Source organism: Canis lupus, chromosome 4 (assembly GCF_011100685.1).
Source record: "Canis lupus familiaris isolate Mischka breed German Shepherd chromosome 4, alternate assembly UU_Cfam_GSD_1.0, whole genome shotgun sequence".
NCBI lineage: Eukaryota > Metazoa > Chordata > Mammalia > Carnivora > Canidae > Canis > Canis lupus.
Window position 1 is genome coordinate 72,888,883 of NC_049225.1, and position 13,456 is coordinate 72,902,338.

The 13,456-nt window shown below is 40.6% G+C and overlaps 1 protein-coding gene across 1 annotated transcript in view; it reads right to left on the reverse strand.

Moving 5' to 3' along the window:
* The window catches only part of SLC1A3 (solute carrier family 1 member 3), a 78,014-nt gene that overhangs the window by 42,455 nt on the left and 22,103 nt on the right, over positions 1 to 13,456 (reverse strand).

Here is a 13,456-nt window from a genome sequence, read left to right on the forward strand (position 1 = left end):
CTGGCTATATCCATCTAGAGGTTTTCTTGCCTCAGTCTGTGTCTTCCCCAGCCTTACCCCCAGTGACCTCTCAAGGCAACCACAGGGATAGCTGAAGGATGTGTCAAGTTAGAGAGATCATCTGACTACTGCCCTGAGAACTTAAGTTCTGGCTAACCCAAGTATCTATACCACACATTTCCAAAAGTGAAATCCAGGCATCAGGTGAAAGCTCTATGATTCAAGCAGTGTATGATGTTTGTTGAAACTCTGTGTAAAATTTCTGTGATAGGTTAGAATGATGAGCAATGGTACAGAATGCCTCTTCCAAAAAAATTGACATTAAAATGTTACGCCTCCCTTATCTAAAAATTTTTTTAAAATTGTGTTAAAAATCATATGACATAAAATTTACCACCTTAACTCTTTTAAATGTACAGTTCAGTAGTGTTAAGTATATTCACATTGTTGTGTCACCTGGCTTATTTTTTATTTTTATTTATTTATTTAAAAATGAACTTTAGATTTATTCATTTGACACAGAGAGAATGCGCACATGCCCAAGTAGGCAGAGCATCAGACAGAGGGAGAGGGAGAAGCAGGCTCCTTGCTGAGCAGGGAGCTCAAGGTGGGGCTTGATCCCAGGACCTGAGATCATGACCTGAGCCAAAGGCAGACTCTTAACTGACTGAGCCACTCAAGAGCCCCTGGTTTATTTTTTAAATTAACCTTATTTTTTATTCACTATAACTCAAGAAATTAACATATTATATTTTAATGTTGCAAAAAGTTATAATTGATTAGCGTACATATGTTTTAAAGTATTTCAATAATATTTTAATATAGCCAAAGACTGAATAGTTGAATTTTACTATTTTTGAGATGAAAATGCACAATTATAGACTACATATCTTATGACTTGAAACGTTGTAGCTAAAACATAGATTTTTACAGGTAAAAGCAAAAGCAAAAAGAAGAAGAAGAAGAAGAAGAAAGAAGAAGAAGAAGAAGAAAAAGAAGAAGAAGAAGAAGAAAACAGCAAGTGCTGAAAAGAATGTGGAGTAATTTGAAACCTCATATACTGCTGGAGGGGCTGTAAAATAGTGCAACTACTCCGGGAAGCAGTCTGGTAGTTCTTCAAAAGATTAAGCAGAGTTACCATATGATTCAGCAATTCCGCTTCAAGGTATGTACCCGAGAAAGATAAAAAACATATTCCCATACATTTTCATAGCAAAATTATTCATTATAGCAAAAAAAAAGTGAACAACTCAAATATCCACCAACTAATAAATGGATAAATACAAAGTGGTATATCCATATGATGGAATATTACATGGCCATTAAAAGGGAATGAAATACTAAGATGTATGACAACATGGATGAACCTTGAAAACATGCCAAGTGAGAGAAACCTGTCACAAAGGACCATATATTGTAAAATTCCAGTATATGAAATGTCTTGCATAGACAGATTGTAGAGAAAGAAAATAGATTGATGTTTCCTAGGGCTAGGGAAATGAGGTAATTAGGGAATGATGGCAAAGGAGTCTTGGGTTTCTTCCTGGGGTGGTGAAATGTTTTAAAATGGATTGTGGTGGTGGATGCACAACTCTGAATGCACCCAAAGCCATTGAATTATGCATATAATATGGGTAAATTGCATGCATGTCAATTATATCTCAATAAAACTATTAAAAAATAAGTGCCTTCTTGAAGGGGGTACCTGGCTGGCTCAGTTGGTAGTGACTCTTGATCTTGGGGGTCATGAGTTCAAGCCCTGTGTCGGGTATAGAGTTTACTTAGAAACAAACAGAAAATCCCAGTAAATCAAAACAAACCACCTTTATAAGGGTGCCTGGCTGGCTCAGTCAGTAAAACATGTGCCTGCTGATCTTGGGTTTGTGAGTTTGAGCCCCATGGTGGGTGTAGAAATTACTTAAAAAATTAAAGAAATTACTTAATAAAATCTTTAAAGAAAGTGCTATCTTGAAATAAACCTAAATCTATCAATACCAATGAATAATTTTAGAGGCTTCATAGAAATAAAATAACCCCTCCCTCTACAGTAAAATGGTTTCTATAATTTTATTTATTTATTTATTTATTTATTTATTTATTTATTTATTTATGAATCCCTATACCAAAGTGGGGCTCAAACTCATGATCCCAAGATCAAGAGTTGCATACTCCACCAACTGAACAACTGGGCCAATCAGGGGCCCCTGATGTCTATCATTCTAAGGAACAAAGGGAAGTTAGTGGTGGATGGCCACGTTTTTCAGCAAGGGTCTCTAGCAGTTGAAAGTCTGATATATGTTGTTACGTAACACTCTTTCACATAAGGAAAGCATACTTTTGTGATGTGTGCAGCCCTTCCCAGACACTTGATCTCACTTGGTAGTTGTTAAGCTACTGTTGAGATGCTTATTTAATAGGAAGTTATATATAGACTTCAAGCCATGTTCCCATTGAACATGTGTGTTCTGTAAGCTAAACCCAAATGTTTTCTGCTAAAATCAAATGATACTGGCTGCTCAATTCAGAGGGAAAAGCAATGAATGAAGTCAACAGATTGAATTCTCTCAATTTAAAAATTTTCCATCATAAATTTTTTTCTTTTCTTTTTTTTTTTTTTTTAAGAGAGTGCATGCGGGGTAGGGGTAGGGGTGGAGGGAAAGGGAGAGAGAATCTTAAAGCAGGCTCTATGCCCAGCACAGAGCCCCACGTGGGACTTGATCTCATGACCCTGAGATCATGACCTGAGCTGAAATTGAGAGTTGGACACTTAACTGACTAAAAGCACCCAGATGTCCCCACTATAAATTTTTCTTAAGGCCTTTTAAGAAACTCCTTAAACTACTACTGATCTGAATGCTAGCAGATAAGTAGGCTTGCACTATACCTAAATGATATTAGAGAACTTAAAATTGTCAATCATGCTTAGGTTAATAGCTTATACATGGAAATATGTTTCTAGTTTTGCCTTTACACTGCATGAGAGCCATATTGTCCTATAGTAAATGTGCTCCTATATCATACATAATTTAATATGTACACATTTTTTATTGTACCCATAAAAGTGTTAAGAATTTTTGTTTTGTTATTTCTAAATATGACTAAGAACTACTATATTGCATGGCTCTAAAAATGTGTTTGGGGACCATGCCAAACGAATGCTTGCAGATATTAAGCATACATCCCAAGAAAAGACTTCCAAATTCAATTCTAAAATTAAAAAAATAAATGCCAAGATTCCAGTATAGAAGCTGCTAATGCTTCCATTTTTTTCTTAAATACTTAGTGTGCAGGTTAGGTCTCCTGATATGAAGGATGTTTTTTCTTGTATATAACCCTATGTTATAACTGGGGAAAATTCTATGACATACTTTTTGGTAGATAGCTTTAAAATAATGAAACTATGCCTCTTAGCACAAACACCCTTGAGAACATTGCATTCATATTACAGCTTACCTAGAAATAATCAGGAATAGAAGCAAATTCTGGAAAAGTTGTAAATTAAAAGAGTTACCAACAGTTGTGGCACTAACAGACTTTTCTGAGGTAGAAGAACCGTGGAAAAAAGAATAAACAAACAGAGCTATGTGTGCACATACACGCACTCATATTATGCTATCATGAAAATTGTGCCCCCAAATTTCATAGCATAAACATCTATTGCATCATCTCCTATTAAAGACATACCATGCTCTAGCTACGGAAGAGCTTTGGTAATCAATGTAAAAGCACAGATAGAGAAGTTTGTACCATAAATGGAAAGAAAGTGAAGAGCTTGGTTGACAAAACTTTCTTCAAGTAATTGACAGCTCTTGGGGTATGTGTGTATGTGTTGGCAGGTGGCATAGGACATTAAAGAAACATAAAATATGTCAAAATCATCTTAAAATATTTTACCTCTCTTATGTTTCCTTTGCCTTTAGAAATATAATGAAGTATCTGGCATTTGCCTCAAAATAATCCAGTAGTGGGACAGAGTGTAGGTCAGGGAGGCAGCGTAGAGATACTACAGATGAAACAAGACTGTGTGTGTGTATATATACAGATATTTTTGCTGGAAAGTACTGATAAGTTTTGGTAATATGGATGTTTTAGCAGGCTGGATCTAAGAGACCTACAGTCATCTTGATTGTCTTATGAAATACTTCCTAAAACATTAGCCAATAATCCTTTCTGACTTGTTTGCTTATCTCCAGAATCAAAGAACTCAGACACTGGCCATCTTTCCTCCAACACCTTATGAAAGGTAAACCCCTTAGTAATTTAAGGGAATTTTCTCTGAGAAAAACTCAGGTAGAAACTCAAGCAATTGTTTAAAATAAATACATATGTAAATACAGACATACATACATAATACACAGATGGCAAAACCACATGAGGTTTCCCCACATAAGGAAGTTTTAAAAATGAACATTTGAAAACAGTGTTACACTGGTATTGTAGATATTGATGGGTTCATAAAATAAGTGCATCATGGGTAGTGCACTGGCTGGTAGCCTGGGGATCTGACATGATACAAACATCTTCTTCAGGAGGAAGCTAAAAAGAAGTTTAAAACCTAAAAACCTAGATTCTACCCAGATTCAGAAGTCGCTGGATTTCCCAGCAGGTCAGTCCTCCAACAGAAAGTAATACCACCCCAAAACCTCCCTTCTGCTTATCATGAGATGCTCTCTAAACAGTGAGCAGAGGGATGACGGGATACTCAGTATGCCCTGGGGACATACAATCCATGACATTATCACAGAAAGCCTTGTCTGGCTATAGAAACTCTCCCTTTCTCTAAGTATGTGTGTATGTGTACATGTATGAGGCTTTCTGTTGGTAAAACTCGTTTTATTTACTTATTTGTTTAGAGAGAGCAAGAGCGAGTGAGAGCGAGGGGAGGAGCGGAAGAAGAGGGACAAGCAGACTCCACGCCCAGCATGGAGCCCCACATGGGGCTTGATCTCATGACCCTGAGATCATGACCCGAGCCAAAATCAAGAGTTGGATGCTTAACTGATTGAGCCACATAGGCATTCCCAGACAAATGTTTTCTAATGGCTACAGGTTCCCAATCATTTTCAGGGTAAGTGGTTCTCCTAGCAGAAGTCCATTCAAATCAGAATCAATAGACTGGGTGCACTCATGTTTTGCTCTACATATTTCTATATTGTTTTGCTCATACAAATGGTAAGCATTCATTTTTTTAATGATTTTTACTAAAATCATATGGAATAAATAATGCTATGCCTTCGAGAGTATGTATTAGTAGGGGTGAGGGAAAAGCCAAGAAAGCTTTCTGGAAGAGGAGGTATCTGAACTAATAAGGATCTGACCAAAGAACGATTCTAGAAGAACTGTAAGGTGGTGGTCCTTAACTTTGATGCACAGTAAAATCACCTGGAGAACTACAGAGAAACATCAATTCCTAAGCCCCCATTTCGGACCAATTGACTGAAGAATTTAGGGAGGGGGGAGGAGAGGTGATGCTTCAGCACTATGTCCCATGTCATGTAATTAACATGAATGGGACAGTACAGACTCTCACAACGTGAACTCCAGAAGTGAGAGGTGCATAAGATGGTATCTCACTGTAGAAGCACCCCCTACCCTCAGCCTGCACCCAGTCCTTGAGCATAAACCTCCAGTCAGAATTCATCAGGTAACTTACTCTCCTGGAAGCTATTATGGCATCAACATAAAAAACCCCTCTATTCCCAACACCTCCCTCAGATCTATAGTTCCACAGTGGTTTGAAGGAAATTATCAAATTGGTAGTCTAAGGGGGGAGGGATTTATCTTTCTGAGTGAATGATTTAATTTTTAAGGAAGACTTTAAAATTTCTTTCTTTAAATTTTTTTTTTTTTAAATGGAACTTTCAAAAATTTCCTACAAACCAGAATTGATCAAAACCACAGGCAGGCTAACTTGAAGCTTCTGCAATTTACAGATAAGAGTTCCCAACTCGTGCAGGCCCAACCCTTTTGGAAAGTTGCATCTGACAGAGATCCTTGAGTTTATGGCCTCTGATCTTTCAGCTCAAGAACTGTTCCATTTTTACCACAAACATGTTTTCACAAACATTCAGTTCCGAGGGGTTAGGTGACCATGGGCTGAATTCCTCTGGGCCGATGGTTTGTTGTAGCTGATACAACAGCTGGCCCAAACCCAGCCAGTGTGAGTAGAGAGTTGGGTCCAGATCACTGTCCCTATCCCATGATGTGACATCTGGAGCACTGGGTTCAGTTCTGGGAGTGAGGTACAAGGGAGGGCAATCAGGGTGGTGAGGGGCCCAGAAGAATGGGGACACTTAGCTTGTGTTTAGGTGTCTTTTGAATCTCTGGAAAAACCATCATCCTCCTTTGCTCCATATGGCACGATAAGGATCACTGGTAGGGCCTTGCTGGAAGACAAACTTCTCAACAGTTTGGGCCATCCCCAGAGTGGAATGTCTTCAGGTGGCAGTCACCTTTCAGGGGTGTGGAGGGGGGGTTCCTGCTGTGGGTGCCAGGCTGCACTGTTTCACCTCTGCGTGCTTTCCAGCTAGGAGAGCCTCAAGTCTTGTCCTCGCTCTCTTTGTGAAAGTGGAAGTTTCCATGGTGGGAAACCTTCTCAGGAGACTCTTCTCTCAGACTTCCCATCTGTGAGGCTATATTTACTGTGTGTGTGTGTGTGTGTGTGTGTGTGTGTGAGAGAGAGAGATTTTTGCTGGGAAACTCACCCTACCCCTGGGCTGGCTCTTACCGCATTTAACAGGGAAAGAGTCAGGTGTGAGGAAAACAATGAGGAACAACCACAACAGATGCTCCTTCTCTCCCGCTAATAGAGCTGTTTCCTGCTGGGGAGCACTAGTTTCCTGAACACTGGAGGGTCCGGAAAAGGGACGGTCACATCGCTCCTTGCATATTTTGTTTCCCACTGGGCTCATCCTGCCTGGGTCACCACTACTTTGTCCTACTGCTTTCACAGGCCTCTCTGCCAATCAGACTTGGAATTCCTTGAGGTCAGGGGTTCTTGTCTTCCTCACTGGGGTGTCCTCAGCTCCTAGAAAAGTGGCTGGCCCATGAAAAGTCTCTACAAATATTTCCTGAATGAAGTTGTCTGTAACAGAAAGGCAGACTTTGTCTGAGGTAGCTAGATTTAAAAGATTTTGTCTACATCTCAACAAAACCCAAAATCCGCTAAAATTTTTTTAAAATAAAATAAAAAAAAAATTACCCAGATTTTCTTTCAGTATGATGAAAGAGAGAGAGAGAGAGAGAGAGAGAGAGAAGTAAAAAAAGAAAAGCCAGGTGATCTCTACCCCATAGATGGGTCTTCCCACTATATGGACCTTCCACCTCCTTCCCCAGATGGACATAACTTGCCTCCCTTTCCATGTTTCTGAGCAGCTTGAGAGAGAAAATAAAGCAGGACCAGCCTATTGGCTTCAAATGAGCGGGGTTGAAACTTCTTTCTGGCTGGCTTGTTTCCAGGCCACCATGAAGACTGTGTGTTGAGACAGACTGTGTTTGTCTAAAGTTTTGGTTGCGGGAAAGGCTCTGCTAACAGCCCGTGGAATCCGCAGCCTTGGGGATCCCAGGGTCCCACACACTGGGCCTGAGACTCAGGAAAGGCTGTGGAGTTGTATAACCAAGGAAAATATTTAGAATTATGCAGCTGTGATAAGGTAATCACATCCCATGCTCCAGGGGAAGAAACCAATCCCCTCCAGTGGTAAGGAAGGAATTCTCTTTGGCTCCCATGTTGTTATTTGATTAATTTCATGGCTTCTTAAATTTACCTTTGATAGGAAAGTGATCGCTTCAAGGATCACAGACACACAAGACAGGGGCAATCTGGAGGCTTAGTGCCATGCCTCTGAACTGAAGCTGTCTCCTCTCACTCTAGAACTCTGATTTATACAGAGTGGATCACCAGGACAGCTCTTACTGATGTTACCGTTACTGCACGAAGCTTCCACTAATTGAGCACATGCTATGTGCCAGGCATACAGCCTCACAACATATGTATCACCTTCATTTTACAGACAATGGAAGGGAGGCCCAGAAAACCTCCTCCCCCTCTAAGATAGATACTTTTGTTTCTTCTATAAAATGTATGCATGGGGTAAAGGGGAAAATCTGTAGTCCCTTTTCTCATACATAAATGCCTGGAGTATTTCAAATAGGCCTTAGCTATACTCCAGAGCCATGACAATCAATAGCTTAAAATATTAAAAAAAAGTTTTAAAAGATTTTATTTATTCATGAGAGACACAGATTGAGAGAGAGAGGCAGAGACATAGGCAGAGAAGCAGGCTCCATGCAGGGAACCGGATGTGGGACTCCATCCCAGGACTCCAGGATCACACCCTGGGCCAAAGGGAGACACTCAACTGCTGAGCCACCCAGGCGTCCCAAAATATTAAAATTTTCTTAAGTGATTTTGGCTTTCATTTTTGCAAGCCCTTAATAAGCCCTTCACATGTCCAAGTAATTGATTAGGAATTGCCTAGCTCATTTTGCCTTTTCGTGTTAAAAGAAATGACAAAACTTTAGATTATTCTTATTGTAACTGCCATTTCTCTGAAGCCAAAGGGATATACTTCAAGGTACAACATTTATCGTTTTTATTTTCTCAGGCAAAAGACCCCTTGTTGGTGATGGCAGCTTACTGGCTTTACCTATAGGCAAGTTCTACATCCCACCAAATACATTAGCCAACAGATTTGGAAGGAAGCTGCCTAAAGAATATGGGGCATGTCACAGAGCTTGTCACATGGAGGAGGCAGGTAATGTTATACTTCTGGGTTTAAAAACAATTGTTTGATTGATTTTGGATACAGAAAGAATTGTTAGTTTTTCAAGGACAGATGGCATCCAAAGATCTTTTGCCCTTGGGAATGTTTAGGTAGAAGCTGGACGATGACTTGGAGGAGAAATTGTAAGGCTAGTTGGAGCAGAGCAGTGTTTCCAAAGTGGGGTCAATACAGTGGTATTTACTTATTCTGGTGGGACAGATGCCGCTTCTCAATTAATATTAAGTCACAGAGCGAGAAAGTCATTCTCTTCAATTCTCTTTCAGTTCTTGTATTACAGGAAAGATAAGTCTTATTATGGTACTAAAATGCATTTAACACCTCACTAACACCCTGTCCTCCCCAATTAGGCACCTTTCTAAATGACAGCACAGGTCTCAGGCTCTCAAAACCTTTCCCAGGCAATAGTAGCAATCCAGAATTTTATTACATTGTGATTTATTATATCCTTCACCAAACAAGTAACAGGAACTTTCTGTAATGATTTTAAAGCATTGGAAGAAAAGTATGTTGATTTCAAGAACATTCTAAGTAAATGAGAATGGGGCAGTATCCATATAACTTTGGGATGGAGATGCCATGACTTGAAAAGTCAGATGTGAAATCATGCCCTTCCTTGTACCCCACTCCCAGAATTGAACCCAGTCCCCCAGATGTCATATGACAGGATATGAACAGTGACTTGGACCCAACGCTCTGCTCCTACTGGCTGGATTTGGGCCAGCTATTGTATTAACTGCAACAAACCATTGGCCCAGAGGAGTTCAGCCTGTGGTCATCTAACAAGAGGTCACCTAAGAGAGGCCCAGCCTTACTCTCTCATCATTGGAATTAGGATTTGCTTAAAATATTGTGTGATTTCAGAGATGCAGGGAAGCTCTTTCTCTCTACACAACATATATCTTCTTGAGGGCCATATCTTTGTATTCATGTATCTTTTGTGCCTAGCTCAGTGTCTGACAAAGTAAGAGCTCAAAAAATAGCTGTTAATGAACGAATGAATGTTAGAAGATAAACTTCATCCATTTTATGATTCAGCTCGAGCGTGCTCTACCATAGGCCTCACACACTGATGCCACTTTCTTGCTGTTGACATTCCCTCACCACTCCCCTTTTATTTACACTATACTCAACTCCACAGAGATCATTTGTAAAGTGATGCTCCCCACTTTCAGAAAACAGGAGACACAGTTTGAGGTAAGCGATTGAGGAGGAATGCACAGTTAGATGAGAAAAGAAGAAAGTACTAGTTTTCTGAAAAGATGAAGGGGGAAGTGATAGTTATGTCTACAAAGCACAACCTGAAATGGAGTTTAATTATTATCTAGTGAACTTAATCAGGCTAAGCCAGCCAAACCAACTCATATTTCTGGCATGAAATATCTAGTTTGTCTGCCTATGCTGACCAAATCAATAGAAATTGGCGCCAAACCTTTATTTTATGGTGTGGTGTGTTGGCACAGACTTGCTCTTCTTGTTCAAAAACACAGGTACTTGAGTACAAATCCAGCCATTAGGCTTGCTCCCAGCTTCTCTCTGGCAGCTCTGGAATGCTAATACACACCAAGGATATTTGGAAAGATTGGAATATCAAATTTGGGAAGAGGAGACATGGCTTATTGGAGCTTTAAAGCCACAATTCACAAACGTGGATGTTTCAAGAAAGAAAACCTAACTTAGATTTCTGAACTTTATTTTTAGTTTTTAAAAGATTTTATTTATTTATTTGTTTGTTTATGAGAGACACACACACAGAGAGGCAGAGGCATAGGCAGAGGGAAAAGCAAGTTCCCTGGGAGGAGCCTGATGGGAGACTCAATCCCAGGACCCTGGGATCACGACCTGAGCCACCCAGGTGCCTCAGATTTCTGAGTTTAAATATGACTTTAATACAACTAAATGTACAGAATCTTTTAAAACAAAATACCTCACCCAACAAATGCACAAAGGGCTTCAGGCATTTCAGTTTTCTGTCTGTAGAAATTCTGGGCCTTCTGCCTTAAAAGCATTAAGCCTGTCAAATATTTTCCCACCGAGAACTATTTCTAGGGGAGCATGACCCCAGAGTTCTGATGCTGGTGTTCCCATCGGGTGCAGGAAAGATCAGCACAGCTATGACACAATGTGGTCCAGAAGATGGAGAGAAGTTTCCAATGGCTATTTGCTTACGTGGCAATAAATGTGGTGTTCAGTAATATCACGCTGAGTAATATCATGCTTTTGGCATGCATGGAGCTGTCAACATTTGAATAGGCCAAAAGGGGAACCCAGTGATAGCTCTATGGGTGGACCTGGTTGGCAGTGCGTCCCTTACAATTAATAGCACCCACATTCAAACCTGCGTTCCTATGTTGGTAGCCCTCCTGGTCTACAGATCAGCTTTGTCTGGCTTGTAGTGTTTTGCTCAGCCAATTGTAACAACATGGAAGAGCCCTGAGGTTCTTGAAAATTTTTAGGTTTCTGGACTCTCTTGAAACATCAGATTTAGGCCTTATGGACACATGGCAAAAATTGTGTCTCTTGTCTACACTGCTCTGTAGCTGGGTCACTTTCCACCTATCATCACACTTCTTCCTGTTACTTCTCTCGTCAAAAAAACTATTTCTTGGGCAGCCTGGGTGGCTCAACCGTTTATCGCCGCCTTCAGCCCGGGGCCTGATCCTGGAGACCCAGGATCGAGTCCCACGTCAGGCTCCCTGCTTGGAGCCTGCTTCTCCCTCTGCCTGTGTCTCTGCCTCTCTCTCTATCTCTCTGTGTCTCTCATGAATAAATAAATAAATAGAATCTCTTAAAAAAAAAGAAAACTATTTCTCTGTATCCACACCTCTATCAAAGTAAGAAAACAACAAATAGCGTGAAAGGGCAGCTTCATGTATCACCATCACTTGCCTGGCCACAAGAGGTATTTGAGTTTGCCTTTCCATTCTAAAATAACGGACCTAACTTTGTTCCCTCCCTAGGCAACACATTCTCCAATGCGTTCTCCACATCCTCTAACATCTCCCAACGCACATGGAAGTCCTCCAGGGATGTATGTAATCTGCAGAGGTTCCCTCTCCTCATTCCCTTTGGGTCATACCCTTGGCCCCTTATTGGTTTGGATTCATTGTATTTAAAAGCCTAAAGGAAAGTCTTATCGAATCAATCATTCATTGTTATTGATCACAAGTATCCAAATTACCTTGTAACTTGGAAATCACTCCTTTGAGATCAACACCAAGATCTTTGGCAAACTAAATTATGCCCCTTGTCTCAACACAGTCCCGGGAAAGGGCTGAGACTCTTTTCATGGTCCTAAGCGGCAGCAACCCCAACTTGTAATTAGGTGACATTTTAAAAGTTCATTTTATATTGGTTGCTTGCAGCTTATAATTCCTTTCAATATTGTAAATGTTGCTAGTTTTCCCACAGTTTACCAACAAATTTCTTTTCAACCATGTGAAGGGATAGTGTTTTTTTTTTTCCTGCAAAATTATTCAATGAAAGCTTGTTTTCCTTCAAAATAGTTGGTGTACTAAGTATTAGAAAACATCAGGAAAAGCCTGATGTTGAAGTAATTGTCAAGTAAGTATTAGGGGGAAGTAATATTTTCTCTAATTGTACCAAATGAGGGCTTTCCTCTTAGAAAAAGTGACACGGTGGGTTTTTAGCACAATTCCCAGGAGGCAGAAACCTAAACCCTGGTGCCACCCTTGAAGAGACAGTATAAATGAATCCAGAACCCCTCAAGTTTCTGTCCAGGGAAGACTGTAGTGGCTCAAGTCAAATGCCAGCCAGTAGGGATGGGGATGAGGGCTGTCCTGCCCCACTAAATAAAATGGCGCATGGGCGTCAGTTCTGTCCTCTCAGAGCTATTGCAAGAATTTGCTTCCCAGAAAAATGTTAACATGAGGATAATAAAATGAGAATGTAAGCTCACATCAGCATTAACCTAGCTTCTGTGATAAGAGCTGGGGCTGCTATGATTACCCCTGGTCAGCAATCGGCCAGGACACTTCAGAAACAAGCACCCCAATCATCCTGCCTACATGATGGTTTTATGGGTAATTCCTCCTCCAATGGGAGACTTGTGTGCAGGCAATCACTTGTTTAAAGACCTGAACAAGTGGAAGCCAGTAGAGATCCGCAAGGCATTGGAGGGAAAGGCTGAAATAGTTCCTGTCCAGGTAAGGCTAGCCCCCCCAGGCATGCAGTAGTCAGAATCTTGCCCCATGACTTTTGAGTTGTGCTATGAAGTTCTTACTACACAGAGATCTTGCAAAGAGATTATAAGTATCCTTGAGAACTCCCTGGGAGGGGAAAAGATGCTCAGAGCCAGCTCCCATAGAGGTGGAGTGATGTGTCCAAGGAGGGACAGTGAGACAAGGCTGGAAAAAGAACAGGGTCAGTAGTACCTGAATTCTGGGCTTTAGCTACAAACCCAGAAACCATCCTGCTGGGACAGTGTCTATGGACATTCTTCCTTCATGTCAGAGGTGTGCTGTGGGGAAAGAGAAGAGTGGGCAGGAAGGAAGGTATAGTAACTTTTTAAATTTTTTTATTTTTTGCAACTTCTTGGCTCCATTTGTATTCACCAGTCACATGTACCAAGGACTCTTGAAGCATTTCCCCGGGCAGGAGTCAACTGCAACCTTACTGTCACAGAAAATAGATCCTACCCTGCAAAGCTTCCG